This window comes from Bombus vancouverensis, unplaced genomic scaffold, assembly GCF_051014615.1.
Source record: "Bombus vancouverensis nearcticus unplaced genomic scaffold, iyBomVanc1_principal scaffold0029, whole genome shotgun sequence".
Lineage (NCBI taxonomy): Eukaryota > Metazoa > Arthropoda > Insecta > Hymenoptera > Apidae > Bombus > Bombus vancouverensis.
In genome coordinates, this window is record NW_027468920.1 from 630,374 (window position 1) to 649,591 (window position 19,218).

Genomic DNA, 19,218 nt, shown 5'->3' on the forward strand with positions numbered 1-19,218 from the left:
CAAGATCATTAATTATTCTTTAATTAAAGTTTATATTTAAAATAAAGTTTTATAAATTTACTAATCCTCCCAATTAAATATTTATATTTAAAAAATTTAAAATCTAATATATATAAATATAAAATTCTACAGGGTCTTATCGTCCCATAAATATATTTTAGCATTTTTACTAAAAATTTAAATTAATTATATATATATGAGACAGTATATATCTCATTAATTCTTTCATTCTAGTTTTTAATTAAAAAACAATTGATTATGCTACCTTTGTACAGTCAATTATACTGCAGCCATTAAATAATTAAATCATTGGGCAGATAGACTTAAAATTAAAATCAATAAGCCATGTTTTTGATAAACAGGTGAATATATTTAATTTGCCTAATTCCTTATATATATATATATATTTCGAAATTTATTAAAAAATAAAAATTTTAAACATAAAATATTACTAATATAATCATTATACTTAATTTAAATAAATTATAAATTATTTTTTTTAATAAATATATATTATTCAATTTTATATAAATTTCTTAAATTTTTAAAATAAAATTATTAAATTATTAAGTATTTATTAATAAAAATTATTACTAAATCAATATAATTATAATATAAATTTTTAAATAATAATAATAATAATTTAATTATATATTTAAATTTATAGATTATCCCATAAATTTTTTATATAAAAATAAAAAAAATTATAAAATAAATTTTTTATATTTTTTATATATAAATTAAATTCATTTAAAAAAAACTAGATATAAAAATAATCGATTAATATTTAATTTCTAAATATATATTATAATTTTTTATTCAACAAAAACATAATTAAATATTTAACTCTTTTTCTTTCGAGAATAATAAAATTATTAAATTATATTAATTAACCCTGATACAAAAGGTACAAAATTTATTTTACTTATTTAATTCTTTAAAATTTCATTCACATTACTAAATCTATAAATCATTGTATTATTTCATAAATTATTACTTTAACAATTATTTATTATACAACTTTACAAAAATATAATTTAATAAATTTTAAACTAAAATATTAAATTTATTATTTAAAAAAAAATTCAATTTAAATAATTTTCATTAAAAATGAAATATTATAAAAACTAATTTTTTATCTAAAAACATTTTCCAATATTTTTACTATGTTACGACTTATTCCACGAATGAAATTGACGGGCAATTTGTACACTTTTCAAAACTATTTTCAAATTAATTAATTTATTAATTTTACTTTTGAATCCTCTTTCAAATTAATATTAAAATATAATTATTAAAAAATTAAATTTATTATAACTCATAAATTCTTAAATATACTACATTTTGATTTGAATTAAAATTTTGTATTAAATTTTTATTAAAATTAATTTTATATAATAATATACAACAATACATAAACATCTACTTAAGTTTATCTTATCGTGGATTATCAAATTAAACTACAAGTGGCAGATAGCGCGGAGACAATGTATCTATGTGCTGAATCAAAAGTAAAACTTTTTTATTTCTAACTTTTCCAAAATTAAACTTTTACTAATATATTTGTGATGTTAGATTTACTTATTGATATGTATTTAATTATCATTTACTCAGTAAGCAAATGTGCTCCAAATTATATCGTGCTTGGTCTTATCTGAATGAGAAAAGTGTGACAAATATGTTGGTAAATGATTTCATTTACTACAATGAATCAAAAATAAAAAGAATTTGATTTATGAGTTGAGGGTCTCAGCTTGTGGGAAGTTTTTAATGTTTGCGTAATGTACGCCTAGTATAGGTGCTCACATAAACGTTGCACTTCATACTACCATTTATTGACTTACAATGTAACCATTCCTTAGACTATGAACTTACAAACTAGTATAGGGAGGCCCGATATTGTATTATGGATCGCTGACATTTTAGGAGGGGGAAGAAAGAGAATAAACGTATGAGATATATAATTACGTATATATGATTACACAATTGCAGGGAACATTTTCTTAATTTAACTGTGTTTGTATAACGTCAATTCACATCAGAGACCAGGCCACACACCGCGGGCAGGATGGCGCCCAGATGTCTGCACATCCTTGGCGCGTGCCCTCAGTAGTCCTAAGTACCCACCAGGGGTCTTGGAATTTTCATAGTTAAGGTCCTTCAGGCCAAGCGAGTATCTCTTGTCTTAGATTTCCTTTTACGTTTATTGTTTACTACGGGTTAACAGGGAAAGTAGGTTTTCCTCGCGTCTGCTATGTTGCGTTAGCAACTTTCTCACGAGGGCGGCTAAAACCCTTCCTGGTCCACCAACCGTCTTATTATCCAATCGGAGAAAGATGTCTACTACCCTCACTTCCTTAACAAAAATTATCATCAACAAGTCCGATAGTCCCGTGTCCTTAGACACACTCATCCCTAGCTTTCCCCAGACACAGTATCGTCAGTAAAACTTCACTTATTCCGTATCCTTAGAATAGTCAACATATCTTTACCGGTCTCTATCCTTATAACAGTCGCGTACTTAACGTATCAGTGTAACTAGGTTTTACATAAGGTGATTGGAGTGAATTGTGATTTGTGTGTGTTAATTCAGTGTGTATTTCATTGTGATTGCTGAATTCATAATAAAGATTAATGAAAACAAAATTAATAGTTGTGTTACGACTCAGCTATTTTATCGTCTAACCCTCAAGTTTACGTGACATTTGCATTGTTCTTTTGTGATCTTTGCTTACAATCTTTGGTTCATTTACTAACTAAACATACGGTTTTCTTATTGCTATAATTTAATTTTCTACGGTGGTTAGCCACCAATATTTATCTTTATTGTCTTTGAGTGTCTCACTTAAATCTACGGTTGACAATTTATACATAAGTCTTATATTGCTATCCTTATGGTCTATGTCGCTATCGTACAGTATTTTTTATTATTACGTTTCTGCTGTAGTGATAGAATAATGCTAAGTTATTATTGTTTTGGATTAATTTCACGCTATCTAAACAGGTGAAGGATTCCGGGGGGAAATAACCTGCTTTTTGAACGTGTTTATGGTATAACGGGTTTGACTATAGATTGTGGGCGACGATGAAGTTTATGATTATTTTGTGTATCTTTGACCAGTGGTCTGACTAATTTAAGAATGAAGAATCGATATGGATTAATTTGGGCTCTTCGTATAGCTTGTGATTTGCTATATTTGCTAAATTTCAATTCTGGCAATCTATATATTCCTAAACATGCTGTGATGTATTTTCTTTCAATGATTCTTAATTTTTCCGTGGCGTTGACACTTACATTGAAACAGATTTAACGACCATACGTTAGAATGGTTGGTCTAATTAGTGTTTTGTAGCAGTGAAGTTTTATTGATCTGTGCGAATCTTTCGAGTAAGGTAGTCTTATGAGCTATAAGAAGAATTTATCTGCTTTCTATAACTGTGTCTTTATGTTGTCGTTGTGATTTAACCCGAAGTTTAGATGGACTCCGAAGCATCTAACTTTGTTTGCATCGGAAAATTTTCCGTTGATATTTTCTGTTGTATGGAAGAATATTTTCGAATTTATTCTCACGTCGTACTTTGCTTTTGAAGTTTTTGAAATATATGGACTGAACGAGATTGTTTCACATTTATGGGTGTAGATTCTTAGCTTCCGTGTTGGAAAGCGTAATTTTCTACTTTCTTGACTAGGTCTTGCAGCTGGATTTTTATTTGTCACGGTTTATTGTTTCTGATGTAATTAACATATCATTTACGAATGCTATTGCTGATTTATTATTTTGATTGCCGTTCTTGTTCATGCCATACATTTATAATAGGACACTAAACATGGATATTGAACAGGATAGGCCGGTTTACCGTGTCTTACTGTAGATCTCGATGCGTTTGGTCCTTTTGCTTGATCCCTCTGAGAGGTAGAAGTATCTATCATTTTCTTTTTAATTTTTCCTTTATTAAACGTTCTTATTTGTTTCTACAAATACTTACATTTTTGTATCATTTGCTAATTACTATAGCATGGGGATTTCTGTGCTATTACCCATAATAAAAAAAAACAAAATAAAATAAGGAAGGTTTTTAACGTTTTAATTAGAATGTATGGGTGTGTGATTTGTCAATAATTGAGGATGAGTAAGGATAACTATTATCATTATTATTATCATTATTCTTATCATCATCATCATCATCATCATCATCATCATCATCATCATCATCATCATCATCATCATTACTATTATTATTATTATTATTATCATCATCATCATCATCATCATCATCATCATCATCATCATCATCATCATTATCATCATCATCATCATTATTATCATTATTATCATTATTATCATTATTATCATTATTATCATTATTATCATTATTATCATTATTATCATTATTATTATTATTATTATCATCATCATCATCATCATTATTATCATTATTATCATTATTATCATTATTATCATTATTATTATTATTATTATCATTATCATTATTATTATTATTATTATTATTATTTTCCGTGTCCCTTGGTTCTCCTGTTATTTCTCATTCTTCTATTACGTGTCTCAGGTCTTCTTCTTTCTTTTTACATAGCTTGCATCTTTTTTCTCCCTCTTCTTTCCAGTATTCCCTTGATTTAGTCTCGTTTCCACATCTGAATCTTGCTAATATTTTTCTGTCCTTCCACTTCATCCTCCCTTCTAAGTATTTTGCTAACTCTTCTTTGGCGATTTTTCTATAATGTTTGTCATATTTTGATTCCCTTATCCTTTCCCCCCTCTCTTCTGCTTCTCTCTTTCTCCTTTCTTCTATAATCTGGTCTAGTGTCATCTTTTCTTGCTCTTCTCTTACTTCCATCTGTGTCCCTCCATTTCTCATCCTTTCTAGTCCCTTCTTTCTCTTTCTTGCTCTTTTCCGTTATTGGCCATTTCCCCAGTTTCTCTCTCTTTCCTTTATGCACTTCTTTACTAGTTCCTTTTTTGACTCTATGGCTTTCCCTTCATATCTTGCTGCTCTTCCTAATACTTTTTCTTTGATTTTTGTTAGCTTACATTCTTCTATCGATATATAATTCGGTGTTGTCATATCTAAACCTAAGCTCCATTTCACATATCTTCTTTGTATTCTATCCAGCCTTTCTTCCATGTTCCAGCCTCATACCTATGCTCCAAACAGCGCCACGTTCTCTACCAGCGTTCCAAACATCTTCATTCTCCTCTTGTTGTCCTGTTTGGAAATTTTTTCTTCCACGCTCCATGTTTTCTTCATTGCTATTCTTGCTCTCTTTTTCCTGTCTTCTATGTGTTTCTCATCACTACCGTTTTTTCAGTAGTATGTACCCTAGGTATCTTATCTCGTCCACTTCTTCTAATTCTCGTTCTCCCCATTTCCATTTTCTTTGTCTCCTCTTGTTCTTTCGTTTTTTTCGAAAACTACACTCTTGGCCTTTTTCGTGCTCAGTTCCAATTCGGTTTCCTTTAAAAATATTTCGAATCCCTTTAGCATTTCCTTTAGCTTCTCCTCTCTATCAGCCATCAGCACAATATCGTCTGCATATGTCAATGACCATACCTTTCTTTCTCCTGCCACTATGCCCCCCCCCCGACTTGTCCTTTCCTTAATTCTTCTTCCAGCCCCGCCACGTAGATGTTAAATAGGGCTCAACGGGCATCCTTGTCTGACTCCCCTCACTGTCCAAAATTCTTTTGTGTTGTTATTCTTGATTCTTACCACATTCTTTGTTTCTGCGTATATCTCTTTATTCCTTCTGGTTAAGTTTTCGTTAATCCCCATTTTTCTCATTTTCTCCTCCAATTTCTTTCTGTTTAGCCTGTCGAACGCCGCTTTTAAGTCCGCAAAGCAGGCATGTAGTTTTTCTTTTTCTCTACTCAACTGTTTGTCTATGATATGGTTTATCACAAATACCGCGTCTTTCTTTTCTGAATCCGAATTGGCTCTCTTTCAGTTTGTTTTCAATCTCTGCCTTCAGTCGTTCGTGCAGTATCCCTGCACAGATCTTGTATGCTGTATCCATTAATGTTACTTTTCTGTAACCCTTCCCTACTCTCTTGTCCCTCTTTTTATATATCGGACATATTTGCTCCTTTTTTCCAATCTTCTGGTATCCCCACCCCATTCCATATTTTCCTTAACAGAGCCCATAACGCTTCACCCACTTCCTTCGGTGCATACTTCCATACTTCATTTTCTAACCCGCCTTCCCCCACTGCTTTCTTCTCCTTCAAGTTTCTTAGTTTGTATATCACCTCTTCCATCTCTATATATTATCTTCTCTCTCCTCCATTATTTTCTCTTCTGCTCGATGCTCCTCTTTTTTCCTGCCCTCTTTGTGCTCTGTTCCTTCTAAAATTTCCATAAAATGATTTTTCCACTCTTCCTCGCTTATTTCATATAATCTTCATCTATATTCTCTCTTCTCCTTCTGTATTTATTTATGTATTTCCACGCTTCTTGTTCTGTTTTGATCTTCTTGATTTTCACCATTTCTTCTTCTTCGTATCTTTCCTTTCTTTGTTTGCACCTCTATTTGAATGCCTTTTTTCCTCCATAAGAGCTTCTCTACTGTATTTTCCTTTCATAAACTTTGTCACCTTCCTTCTCATCTCTCTTTTACTCTCTTTTCCTCTCTCTCTGTTCCTTATCTTTACTTTCTTCTTTTGCATTGCTTCGTTTATCTTCTTGTTGATTTCTGTCCACATTTCCGCTACTGTTCTTCCGCTGCAGGTCCAGTCTTTACATTCGTCCAAGTATTTCTCCACACTTTTGTTTGTCCATTCCCTCTTCTCCTTCTCTTCTTCTTCCTTTTCCTCATTTTTTTGTAATTCCGTCCGCCCCCCCCCTATTTCTATTTCTAACGGCATGTGGCCTGACTCTGTTCTTTTTCCTATTTTCATGTAAATTATTTCTTCTGTCGCCTCCTGATTGCCAATCACATAGTCTATTACTGAGTTTCCTCTCTCGCCAATATATAGGTCCGCTCCTCTCCTTCTTTATCGCTGCCATTGATTATCTTTAGCAGTGTTCTTCCTTCCATGTTTATTGTCTTGTCTTTTGATCGTCTGTTTTTTTCTTTCCCTACGTCCTCGTTTATCGACCCTCCCTCTTCTCCCGTTCTTGCGTTCCAGTCTCCGCTGATGATCACCACTTCCTCTTCTCTTCCGTCTACTCTTTCCTCTATTTTTTTCCATGTCCCTTATGTATCTTGATTATAAACCATCATTATCCTATACGTCTTGTAATTGTATATTATTTTTCTTCCAACTATATTATCACTAATTCCTTTATATCCTATTTCTCTTAGGTTTTTATTTATACCCGTTGTTATTCTTCCCTTTGCTCTTCCTTTTTTCCTTACTGTCATTGCTGCCCTGCATTTCCAGTCGAATTCTTTGGGTAGTCTATATTTTAACTTTTCTCTTTTGTCCTTACTTATTAGCCCTGCTACATTTCAGAAGCACGTTTTCATCCCCATTGTAGTCCCCCCTCCTGTTCCTCTTTTTTCATTTTCCTTCCCCTCTCTTTCTTTCTTCCTCCAGCCTCTCTCCGTTTTCGTTCCACCTGTACCATTTGTTCTCTATTGTTAGTTTCTTGTATCCTGTCCTTACATATTCGACTTGTTCCATTCTTTCTCTGGCTACACTTCTTATGTGTTGCTTCCCATCCCTTTCTTTTTTTGTCAGATCATCGTCCATGTATACGCCCCTTTCCCATTTGCTTTTCTCCTTCATTATCCTTATTTTTTCCTCCATTGATTTCATCGTTGCCACTATTATTGTGTTCTTGCCCCCCCCCACCCCACCTTTATCATATGTGCTTTTTCTACTTCTGCCCCTATCCTCATTTTTTCGTTTATGAACTCCTTTACTGTCTCTTCATTGCTTCCTTCGTTCCAGACCACTCCCTTGATTACTATGTTTCTTCTTCTTTCCTCTCTCTCTCTCTGTCCTGTCCTGATCCTCTCCAATTCTTCTGATTCTACCCAATAATTCTTTCTTTTCCCATTCCCACTCTCCTTTCTCTCTGTCTGTCTCTCTTTCCCTTCTTTCCCTTTCCTCTTTCATTTCTCTCTTCAGCTCCTCCACTTGCTTTTCCAATATATATATATTTTATTTCCTCGATCATTGCCTCGAATCCTCTTTCCATTTTCTCTATTTCTTCCACCACTGCCTCCATTACTTTCTCTCTGGCTGGTGTCTCTTTTTCTGTCGAACTGTATTTGTCCAGTGTATTTTTGAAGACTGCTTTACCAGTACTCCTTGGTCTTCCCCTGTTTGTCGCCATCTGCCGTTTCCCTACCTTACTTTGTTTTGCCGCGCTTCTAGCCTCCTAACCTCTTCTTTTCTAGTTTTTCTTATTTGTAGCTTTCTCTCGTTCTTGTCTCCTTTTTCGCTTTTCTTTTGCCTTCTCCTTGTATGCTCACTCTTTATTTTCCCTTCTTCATGCCTCTTTATGCTTCCTGTTCCTTTTTCCCTTCACACTTCACTTTTTCCACAGAGATTTCCGTCCGTGTGTTACCCTCGGCCCGAACCGAACCGAAAGCCCAAGTAAGGATTACTATTTTTGGCAAGCGAGTTTATGTAATTGTCCATTTTGTCGTGATATGCTTTAGAGAATTTTGTGTGCACTTAGTATCGATGTTAGTATAGTTGATATCTATATATATATATATATATATATATATATATATATATATATATATGTATATGTATATGTGTATATTAGTTAGTTAGAGGAGGTAGAACAAGAATTTTCGCGTTGATGGATTGGATAAGAATGTGAATATTCGTTGTTTGATATATATTTATTCCTACGTTTGCCTTCTTCTTCTCTTTTAATTTCGCTATAGTAGTTTGTCGTTAGAACCAAAGCTCAGTTCATTTACTACGATGGTTTCTATTGCCACAATTTTCTTGCCCGTCGAGTTTAATAATCGAGGATGATTCCAACGATCCTCTCTGTGTGGGGTTCGTGTGGTTTCGCAAGCCTTGCCCAAAGACGGGCAATATTTTGACAACAGTGGGAGGAGGAATGCGAAGATCGATGGGTGTTTCGATAATCGAAAACACCGTTTGCACAAGCCAACACAGCGAACGATCCTTTGGTTAAATTTTCGAAGGGAAATTGTTCTGCTATTTCTCTCTTACAATCGCATGCAATGATGGCAAGAATATCGGTAAATAGCAATGCCGGTATTGCTCTTAATTTTCGATTGACCCCGACGATGTATTTAATGGTCCTCTCTGTGCGGGACTTGTGTGATTTCGCAAGCCTTGCCCAAAGACGGGCAATGTTTTGCCAACAATGGGAGGAGGAATGCGAAGATCAGTGGGTGTTTGAGTAGCTGAAAACACCGTTCGCACAAGCCGACACAGCGGACAACCCCTTTGTTTAAAGTTTAAACAATGATTCTATCCTCAAAACCGTTCACGAAAATAAAACGAGATCGATGATAGGAAGTTCTAATTCGATTCTCGAGGGCAACGAAATTATCAGAGAAGAAGGAAATTTTCAAAATTAATTTTCTTAGCTTGAGGAGTAGGTGCTGTCTGGCGCCATTACCTCAGCTGCTCCGGTGGTCGTCGATGTTTTTGTTGGGTTTATTACTTGAACCCGAATATAGTTTACTATCAACTTTTACTTTATTTATCTATTTCGATACAGACTGAACAATTTACTAACTGGATTAATACCGCAATTACAATGCCCGTTTCTGTCTAAGCGATGAAATGAGGACTTCAAAGATAAAATTTTCTTTTTACTTAGTCGCGGCTCTCTTTTCTTGACCGAAAAACTAAAGACCCCGAAACGCAAAATACTATACAAAATTTTTAAACGCAATGATGAGCGCAATAACGAACGTAGTAACAATGAACACAAAGAGTGAACAAAATAATAATGAACCGTAATAACAATGATCACTAAGAATGAATACAAAAATAATGAGCACAATATGGTACGTAAATTATAATGAGCACAAAGAATGATTAAAATAATAATGCGCGCTGCGCCATGTTGCTACGCTTATTTATAATGCCATCCCCCACGGAGTGGTGGTCCACTGGGGCTTCACTTCCGTGGGAATCGGGATGTTGCAGTTTGGGTTTCCTGAAATCGTACGTGAGACTGTCTTCTCATATCTATGATTCTTACCTCTGAATGAAAATCGACGCATCATAATAGTGTGATGCTGGTAGTGAACATCTTAAGAGAATCTTAATTAGCCTAGGCCCTGTTTTTAATATTTGATTTCATTCGACTGCATGTGGCCTTCTTTCATCTACTGGCCGTCGGTTTTTCGTAATCGCCACGCAAGCACGTGTTGCCGTACGGGTATATGTGTCGCTATCGAGTTTTACTGCCTCGGCTCCCATTGTTGGCATAACATACGGTCAGCGTTACAGTTACGTAATTATTTCATTCTAACCACTTCTAGTTAATTATGATTGCGACAATAGATCATGGGAGTTGTGGTGTCTTCACAAGAGATACCCTGCTTTCTCCCATGGGTTATTTACATTTTCCATTTCTGCTGCTATATTTTTATTGATTGTAGTATAATTTGACATTAATTGATGTACGGTACAAGGAGAAATGAGAACATTCTCCCATGAGAATATTATATGTTTTACCAGTTTATATTTTTTAAATGTTATATTTTATAAATTATATACATGCAGAAGAGATATGAAAGTTATAGAAGGAAATCTAAATAGAATCTTGTTATATTTTTTATTGATTACTATTAAGGTGTTTTGAAAGCAAAATGATAGCTTATACGCAATATTTTATTGTTTTACTTCTCATTAAATTATGCAAGTAAATCAGTTAGTCAATCAAAGTAAGACTATATATACATTACAAATAACTGTAACGTCTTAAAAATTACAAAATTCATTAATGGATATTGAAACATGGTAATATAATCCTTAGAAAGTCCTGTGAAATATAACACAAGGGTGAGCAGAGAGCAATCGCCGGTATCAACGAATGCCAAAGGATATGCCAAAATAGTAGGTCTTATTAAACGATCTTTTATTAAACGATCAACGCTTTTGCAACGATGTAAACATTTCAAACATCCAACACTGAAACGCTGGATATTTCTCGCCTCTCGCCGTAGAGAAAAGCTATAGAAATTACGAAAGTACGTATGCAGTGTAGGAAGTATCGAAGAAAGGATGTATTTAGTGATGGAAAATAATTCGACTCGAATGCGTTAGATGTTCCTAAGAATCATGCAATACTAAACCATTATTCAGATAAAAGGAAAGGAGAAGAAAAATGGAAAGATTAGAAATGATATACTTGCGTTGCGAACTTTGGGACGGAAACGGAAAGAAGATGCGCATGATACGTTTAGAATATGAACATGTTGGGTAGTGGAGAAATGACACTTATAGATATATGGAAGGAAAAAAATAATAACGGATAGATTCTTTCGTTCGTGCACTTAAATCAGATGATCATGTGGTTAGTATGAATTTCTGTAATAACGTCATTGGAAGAAATGGAGTTAATTATTCCTGCGCGATATAAAACGCAGCATACGCCAACCTCCTAATTATGGAAATTTTCATCACTTTATAGACGAATATATTTGTATGATTTGAATGTACAACTATCTCTAAAGAAATTACATGTAGAATTTTAGCATGTTTCTCTTGGCATAAAAATTGTGCAATATGATCAAGCAACAGTGATATAAAATAATATCACGTTGCAGTTTATCTGAACGAAAAAACGAAATATTTACTTGTGTAATATTCACAAATAAAACTATGCAATTACCAGAGATATCGCAATCGATCGAAAATGTTGCACGATTCAAAACAGTTTCTTAAAAAAAGTTGAAAGAAGTGTTGGTTTATTAGATCATGTGAAACAAGAAAGTATTCACATAATGACAACTCCGAGGCTCTACTTCCTAGGATTATAGGATTTGGAGGTGCAGTTCTACCCCAGAAATGCTTGTAGAGCCTCTTCACCTCCCTTGCCTCTGGCGGTTGCCTGCCTGGTTCTAAGTAAGCCAAGTCATTGTTAACAATTACATCGGCCAACATCCTTGGACACATTTTAAAGATCTCCTGACAGCATGCGTTGACCCAAGATGACGGCATGCAGATAGGTTGTGTTCGCGTCGCTTCGTACACTGTCCGTGTGTACAAACAGTACGCCACGAATGTAATCCAGATGTCTTCACGTGGGCAGACGCCACCCGCCACCCGCCACCCGCCACGAATGCAAGCATGGTTTTGCAACCCTTGAAAACGCAAAAGCCTGAAAAAGGGGCAGAGTGGTCAACCCCTAAAGATACTAATATAAGCGCTACACCGATAAAGCAAAACAGCCCAGAAATCAAGAAGCGGTCTGATGAAGAGAAGGAGGATACTAAAGAAGAATCGCGGCCAATACCCGACATAAGGAAACGAGCTAGCGATATGGAAAAGAGGGTCCTACCATTCTGCCACGACCCGAGCAACAAAGTTAACAAGGGCAAACCGCAACGATAATGCGTTACTTTAAGGATATGAGAGGATTTGTGGAGAATCTCCTGCTCCACAACTGTCATCTAGCCGGAAGGCTAGAACAAGCTAAAAGCTAAGAATAAGGAAACTGCGATATTAAGCGCTGTGAGTAAGTCGCTGGAAGCCAGCAAGCGGCTTAAAACGGCCGTTAAGAAAACAACGAAGGCCGAGTCAAAACAGCTCTCGTACGCGGAAAAAGTGAAGATGGCCAGCAATAAAGCGGACAAATGGCGGTAAAACCACCGAGAAATGTGGTTATAATCCGGTCGGAAGTTGAGGATGGTGAAATAAGAACCAGCGGAAAAGCGCGCGACGCGCTATTCACGCTAGTAATCCCCCGTAAAGGGGGAATACAAGTCACAGCAGTTGAAAACAAAATAAGCGACACCGGCCTAATCGTGGAAACGACGAAGGACTGAAGCCGGAAGGACTGAAAGCGTTCACAGAGGATGTACAGAATACACACATAACGTACGGACATTCGGAGAAAAAATAAAATAATCAGATGACTCATGCGAAAAATCGTTCTTCACATAAGTGGATGAATATCTGAAAAATATTCGAAATTCGAACATCTTACACATGTTCGCACATTTATCGAGAAGTGAGTTGTGTATTATACAATTTTTCTAGATGTATATGTTTTTTTGTCACATAAATGTTATTAGGCCAGTTGCTGAACAAGAGCATAAAGATTCATCACTTTGAGCAGAGGCATATGCTTGTACGAGTTTAAAATAATCTTCTTACCATTGAAATCTATCCATAGTTACGCTATAAATTATAATACAATTTGTATATTGTATTTGTATTCAACAGTACATCTCAACTGAACAAATGTATTGCGTAACAACTATTTATCACTAAAGCGAAGATGTCTAACCCAATCGAATTTTATTGTCAATGTTAGTATTATTTTAGAAATGATATAAATAGTAAAAATGAAAAGGAAACAACTTTTAATTCTCTGATAATTTAATAAGAGGAGCATCTAACGCTCCTTTTCTCTCGATCTGTTTAGCAATAATTTTATTCACTAATTTTTCGAGAGCTTCAAATATGATCTCACTGCGCTCAAGACTGTCAATAGACAACGTGCGGAGAAAACTTTGATGCCTCATCTGTGAAATGCTGTCAAAAAGGCTTTAAGTGAAAACATACATACATGCCTGTATGAAAACTGCAACTGCTCATGAATTCAATTTCGACTCGGATTTGAGAATCCTATAAGATATCATTTTAAACTATACTAAATATATAGAGTACGCTGTCCCGCGTATCCTGAAGATATCTTTAAAATGACGGTCCTACCAAATTAAATTCAGGCTGTTTTCTGAAACTGCTTAATCAAATGATGCATTGATTTATTTTTATAGTAGTAAATCTGGGCATCAGAAATTTGCTTCGTCCATTTGAAAGTCCATCGAACTCGGTCTATTTATCACCGTTATGAAACATATATACTCTAGTAGGAACATTCCTAACACGATAATGCTTAGAGGAAAGCACGCCAGAATCGCTGTCTCTCAAATCCATTCAATGAATAAGAGACGAATGAAGATGCGTATTATAGTTATATGCAAGTATCCGTAAAGTGGTGTGAGACGTTCGAACAGGTTTGTTCGATGAAAATCAGCTACATACTCTGTTCCGGGTGAAGAAATGAGCCGCAAGTGGAAAAGGGTGAAAAGGGAAGGGGAAATAAGGAGAATACAAAGAGTTGATGAATGTAAGGAATGGAAGCTGAATCTCAAAATAAAGAACAAGAAAGAACAAGCTACTTACGATAACACGATTGCTAGTCATCTGTTCTCGATGACGATTGCCTATACCACCGCCCTTGTTGAATATTTTAGCAGTTCTAGTATATTTGAGCATATTATATTTATATTTCGATGCACACTACCTCTTCGACCATTTATTTCCGTGATTATGACTGAAGAACAAACAGAAGATACTTATCGTAAATGAAATTTAAGCAAGAAGGAACTTTTTGCGATGTTAACTCCAAATGAGAAAATATGTATATATCAGTATGGATCATGACCTGCCTATTTTTACATTAAATGTTTTGAAAAGTTGTATTTCAAAGCATGGCATGGTTTTCGTCGAAGGAAATCGTTTCGTGGAAGGAAATAGTTTCAAATAGTGAAAGAGCAAAATTATATAACTCTGAAAGAATAATATAATTTAACATGAAAATATTAGAAAACTGAGTACATCGAAATATAATAGATATTTTACAAGGGAAGTAAAAATATAGGTAAATAAATATAAGTAAAAAAGTATAAGAAATCATTTATTTTTTCTAAAATATATTTTGTATGGCGCGTGCTATCGTTTTGTTATCTCAAATTTATCTTCTATTTATATTTCTTTACATAATTTTCACAATATATTTATGAATTAGATGTATTTTCATAACCTACTACTACCGTTCTACTAGCGAGTTTTCGCATGCTCAATGAGATATGTAGTATAGGAAGTGCATAAATATATATTTTTTATGTATCTTCAAACACGAACTAGAATATCGAGCATGTTATCATTTTCCTGTGGATTGTAAAATGATCAACCGTGGTTGATAAATTAACAAATTGTAAAAATTTGTCGATTTGTACTACGAGTGCGGAGTGCGAGTAGTAACGATAGTGAACACACAATTGAATACCCAAACGACAAAACTCCTGAGCTTTATACTTATTTTTACGTGGGTCCAAACTTTATCGATTCGATATAGGCTCCGACCGCTCTGGGTTATTTAAAATATATGTCGGGTTAAGATCGGAATTTTGGGCGCGTGACAACTTTTCGCGTGGACTAGCCAATGTATGTCCCATTGTATCGGCACCTCCGAGGTAACCTCACACGTGGCTAGGCCCGCTCTCGAGGCCGCATGCCGCCACAATCACACTTCTCGGAAAACCCATACAACCACTCGTCAGACCTCCGTTAGGCAAAACGTTTATCTCGTGACCGTGGCTACGTTCGGCGACCAATTGTCACCTCGAAGCCAATCTCGCTATCACTAATTTTAAACAATTACAGCTATAATAAAATCTAGGCTAAAGTACTAGAGGATGTTCCGAAAATTTCCAAGGAAAGGCTTCGGCTTTCCTTTCATCTCCGACATATAGGTAGAGAAATAGGAAAGGATAGGGGAAGACGTTTGGATATAGTGGATTTGAAGTACAATTTCATTCGCAAAATATAGCGAACCAAGAAAGAACCGTGGAAAGATTTGGACATTTGTGCGCTTCATGTGACGCTGGAGAGAAGAAAAGAAAAAAGAAACGAGAGGGAAGAGACCAAAAGAATGAAAAATGAAACCTTTCTTCACAAAAGACAGAAAAGATTCACTATGCATATTATTCGCTTCGCCTTATCGTTATCCACGTACGCACGCACGCACGCACGCACGCACGCACGCACGCACGCACGCACGCACGCACGCACATTCACGGTTTCACCTTATACACTTGTTGTGTACTATCGTATCATTTAACCGACCAGTAGCGGTTGAAAATCCTATGTACTGTCTACCTCTCACTCGGTCGCAGATACATCGTTGAAGCCAGTTTAGACTCTAGCTCTGTTTAGACTCTAGGATATCGCGCGGGAATATACGCGCTCTTTCTCATACCTATAGAAATGTTAACTCAAATTTGGCGAAATTACTTATAATATTTATATTGATATTTATTTGATCTATTAGAATCGTTTTTAGATTAATATTTATATAATATTCCATAATCCATACAATGATTTTCCTCAAGCAAATAATAATTTAATATTTTTTTAAAAGTGTGATATCGTCCAAAACAATCGCTTCTGTGTAATGGAACATCGCAAAATTTACAGACAAAACATATTCTACTTCTTTTCTTTTTTAATTGTGCAAATTCTACATTGGGGTTTTGGGGCTTTTTTACTCCGACGACTAGACACTATGTTTATAAGTTTATGTTTTCCGAAATTTGATAGTCTTTGTGGGTGATCTAGTCTGGATGATCTGCTTGTCATATGTCTCATAAGTGTTTGCTGTACTAGATATTTCTTCGTCGTTTTCCTTTGATCCACAATCTTCTATCCACGAAATTATCACTTTTTGCAGGAAATTTTTTATATGTATCCTTATTCTATGGCCCATAATCATTCCCGTTGGGGCCCCGGGAGCAGCTCCTTTCGTCCCCTCGTAGTGGTGATCCCCACCGCTTGCCCTTCACCGTCGTTACTTCTGAGGTGATGGGCGTGATAGGTATTGAAGGAACACTCGAATATGTTTAACAATAAATATTTATTAACAAAATATATTCGGTGAGTATACTTGACGTAAAACTCGCGGTTATTAATTTCGGTTCGCGGTTCGCGATTACAAGTTCGAACTCGGGTAGATTCGGGTAGATACGATTCGATATGCGCTACGAGTTCGGACGATGATTGCCTGAGATGTCGAGCAACTCGGATCAGTGATTGCTGCCAACTATCAACTATCAATTCGGACAGGCGTCTCGCGACTGACTTTCCGTCACGATGATGCTGGATAGGAAAAACTATGATGGGGTGTGTCTAAGGATACGAGATCATCGGATTCGTTTAGGAAAGCGTTGGTTCGGAAAGTGAGGGAAGTGGACGTCGTTGTTAATTGGCTAAATTTTGAGTTGGTGGTTGGAAAAGGATACTAACCATCCTTGAGAGAAAGATGCTAGTAGGAAGCGTCGTACGTGAGAAAAGCAGATTTCCCGTATCTTCCCGTAGTAGGTGGTAGATTTAGGGACTATTGGGATAAAGACTGTTTGTCCGTTTGAAGGACCTTAATTAACAAAATCCTAAGATTGGGGTTAGGTTTAATTAATTAATTTAAATAATTTAAAAAATAATAAATTTTATTTTATAACTAAAATTTTTTATTGATCATTTATTAATATTTTTATTATACTTACTTGATTAGGAAAACAAATAATTGAATACCCATATACTAATTTAAATATATTATTTACATCATTATATTTTATATATTTAATTTTCTCATTTTTTATAAATAATATTTGAGATACATTGAATACGAATTAGTTTCAACTTATTAACTACGAAAATAGGAATGGGGAAATATGAAAGAAAGTAGGAAACTAAGAAGTATGTTTTCATGCGGTCATAAAATTTGCTAGGGCATAAAGCCAGGTATAATTCCTTAGGAAATTTTGAAAACATTTGGGGGGGTGCAAACCCTTGGAGGCGGAGCAAAAGACATTTTTGCAATGTCCGTCTGTTGCGATTCTGTCCTGCTTCTGTCGTCCTGTTTCTTAAAAACTCTATAATTTTCACTGCTTTAATACTTTTCTTGAACTATCAATATTATATAGCAGTGCACTATATCCAATTAATAATAATAGCAGGATACTCTGAATTGAAATTAATACGTACGGTACATTGAGTACATAAAAAATAAATATTATTGTTGTTTAATAAAATAATTAAAATTAATAAAATTAAATTCACAATAACAAATTCTAAAATAAATTTAATATTAATCAACTTAAAAAAAATTAAATTACTTAATTTAATATTAAATTTCAAAAAAATTTTATAAAAATATCTATAATTCCCAAAATTATTATTTTAATTTAAACTATTTTTTGTTAAATTAATATTTTTAGTTATATAGTTTAATAAAAACATTAATTTTGTAAATTAAAAATTTAAAAATATTAATATAACTATAGATAATTTTAATATATTAATCTATTATTAATGAAAACTTTTATAATTCTATTCTTCCTTATATTTATAAATTTAAATATTAATTTAATTTTAATTTTAAATTATTTTTATATAAATACCTTTATATCACCTTTAAAACAAATATTATATTTAATTTTTTATATTATTTTTATAAAAATAAATATCATTAACATATAAACAAATAATTTCATTAAACTTATATATCTTATTAATTATTTTTATTAGAGGAATTTTAATTTTATTTTCTTATTTTATTAGTTTAATTAATGAACCATTTAAAAAAACCAATTATTTAAATTTATTTTTTACAAATTTAATTTTAATATTAACTTTTTTTATTCTTAATTAATCATTATGATATAAATATTAAAATATTAAATTTTAATTATTACAAAAATAATAAAATTTATAATATTAAAACATTATATTTAAATCCCAACTATTACATTCTTTTAATATTTATTATTTTCTTAATTATTATATTATTTATTATAACAAAAATTTGTTATATTAAAAACAAAAACTTACGAGCAAAAAAATGAAAAAAGTAATTTCATCAATTTATAAAATTCATATAATAAATTTACCAATATCATTTATTAATTTACCTACTCCAATTAATATTAATTACTTATGAAATTTTGGATCAATACTTGGAATATTTTTAATAATTCAAATTATCTCAGGATTATTTTTATCAATACATTATTGTCCAAATATTAATATTGCATTTTATAGAATTTCAAATATTATAAAAGATATAAACTCAGGATGATTAATTCGATTAATTCATATAAACGGTGCATCATTTTATTTTTTCATTATATATTTACATATCGCACGAAATATATATTATTATTCATTTAAATTACTACAAGTTTGATTAATTGGAGTTTCAATTCTATTTTTATCAATAGCAACAGCATTTCTT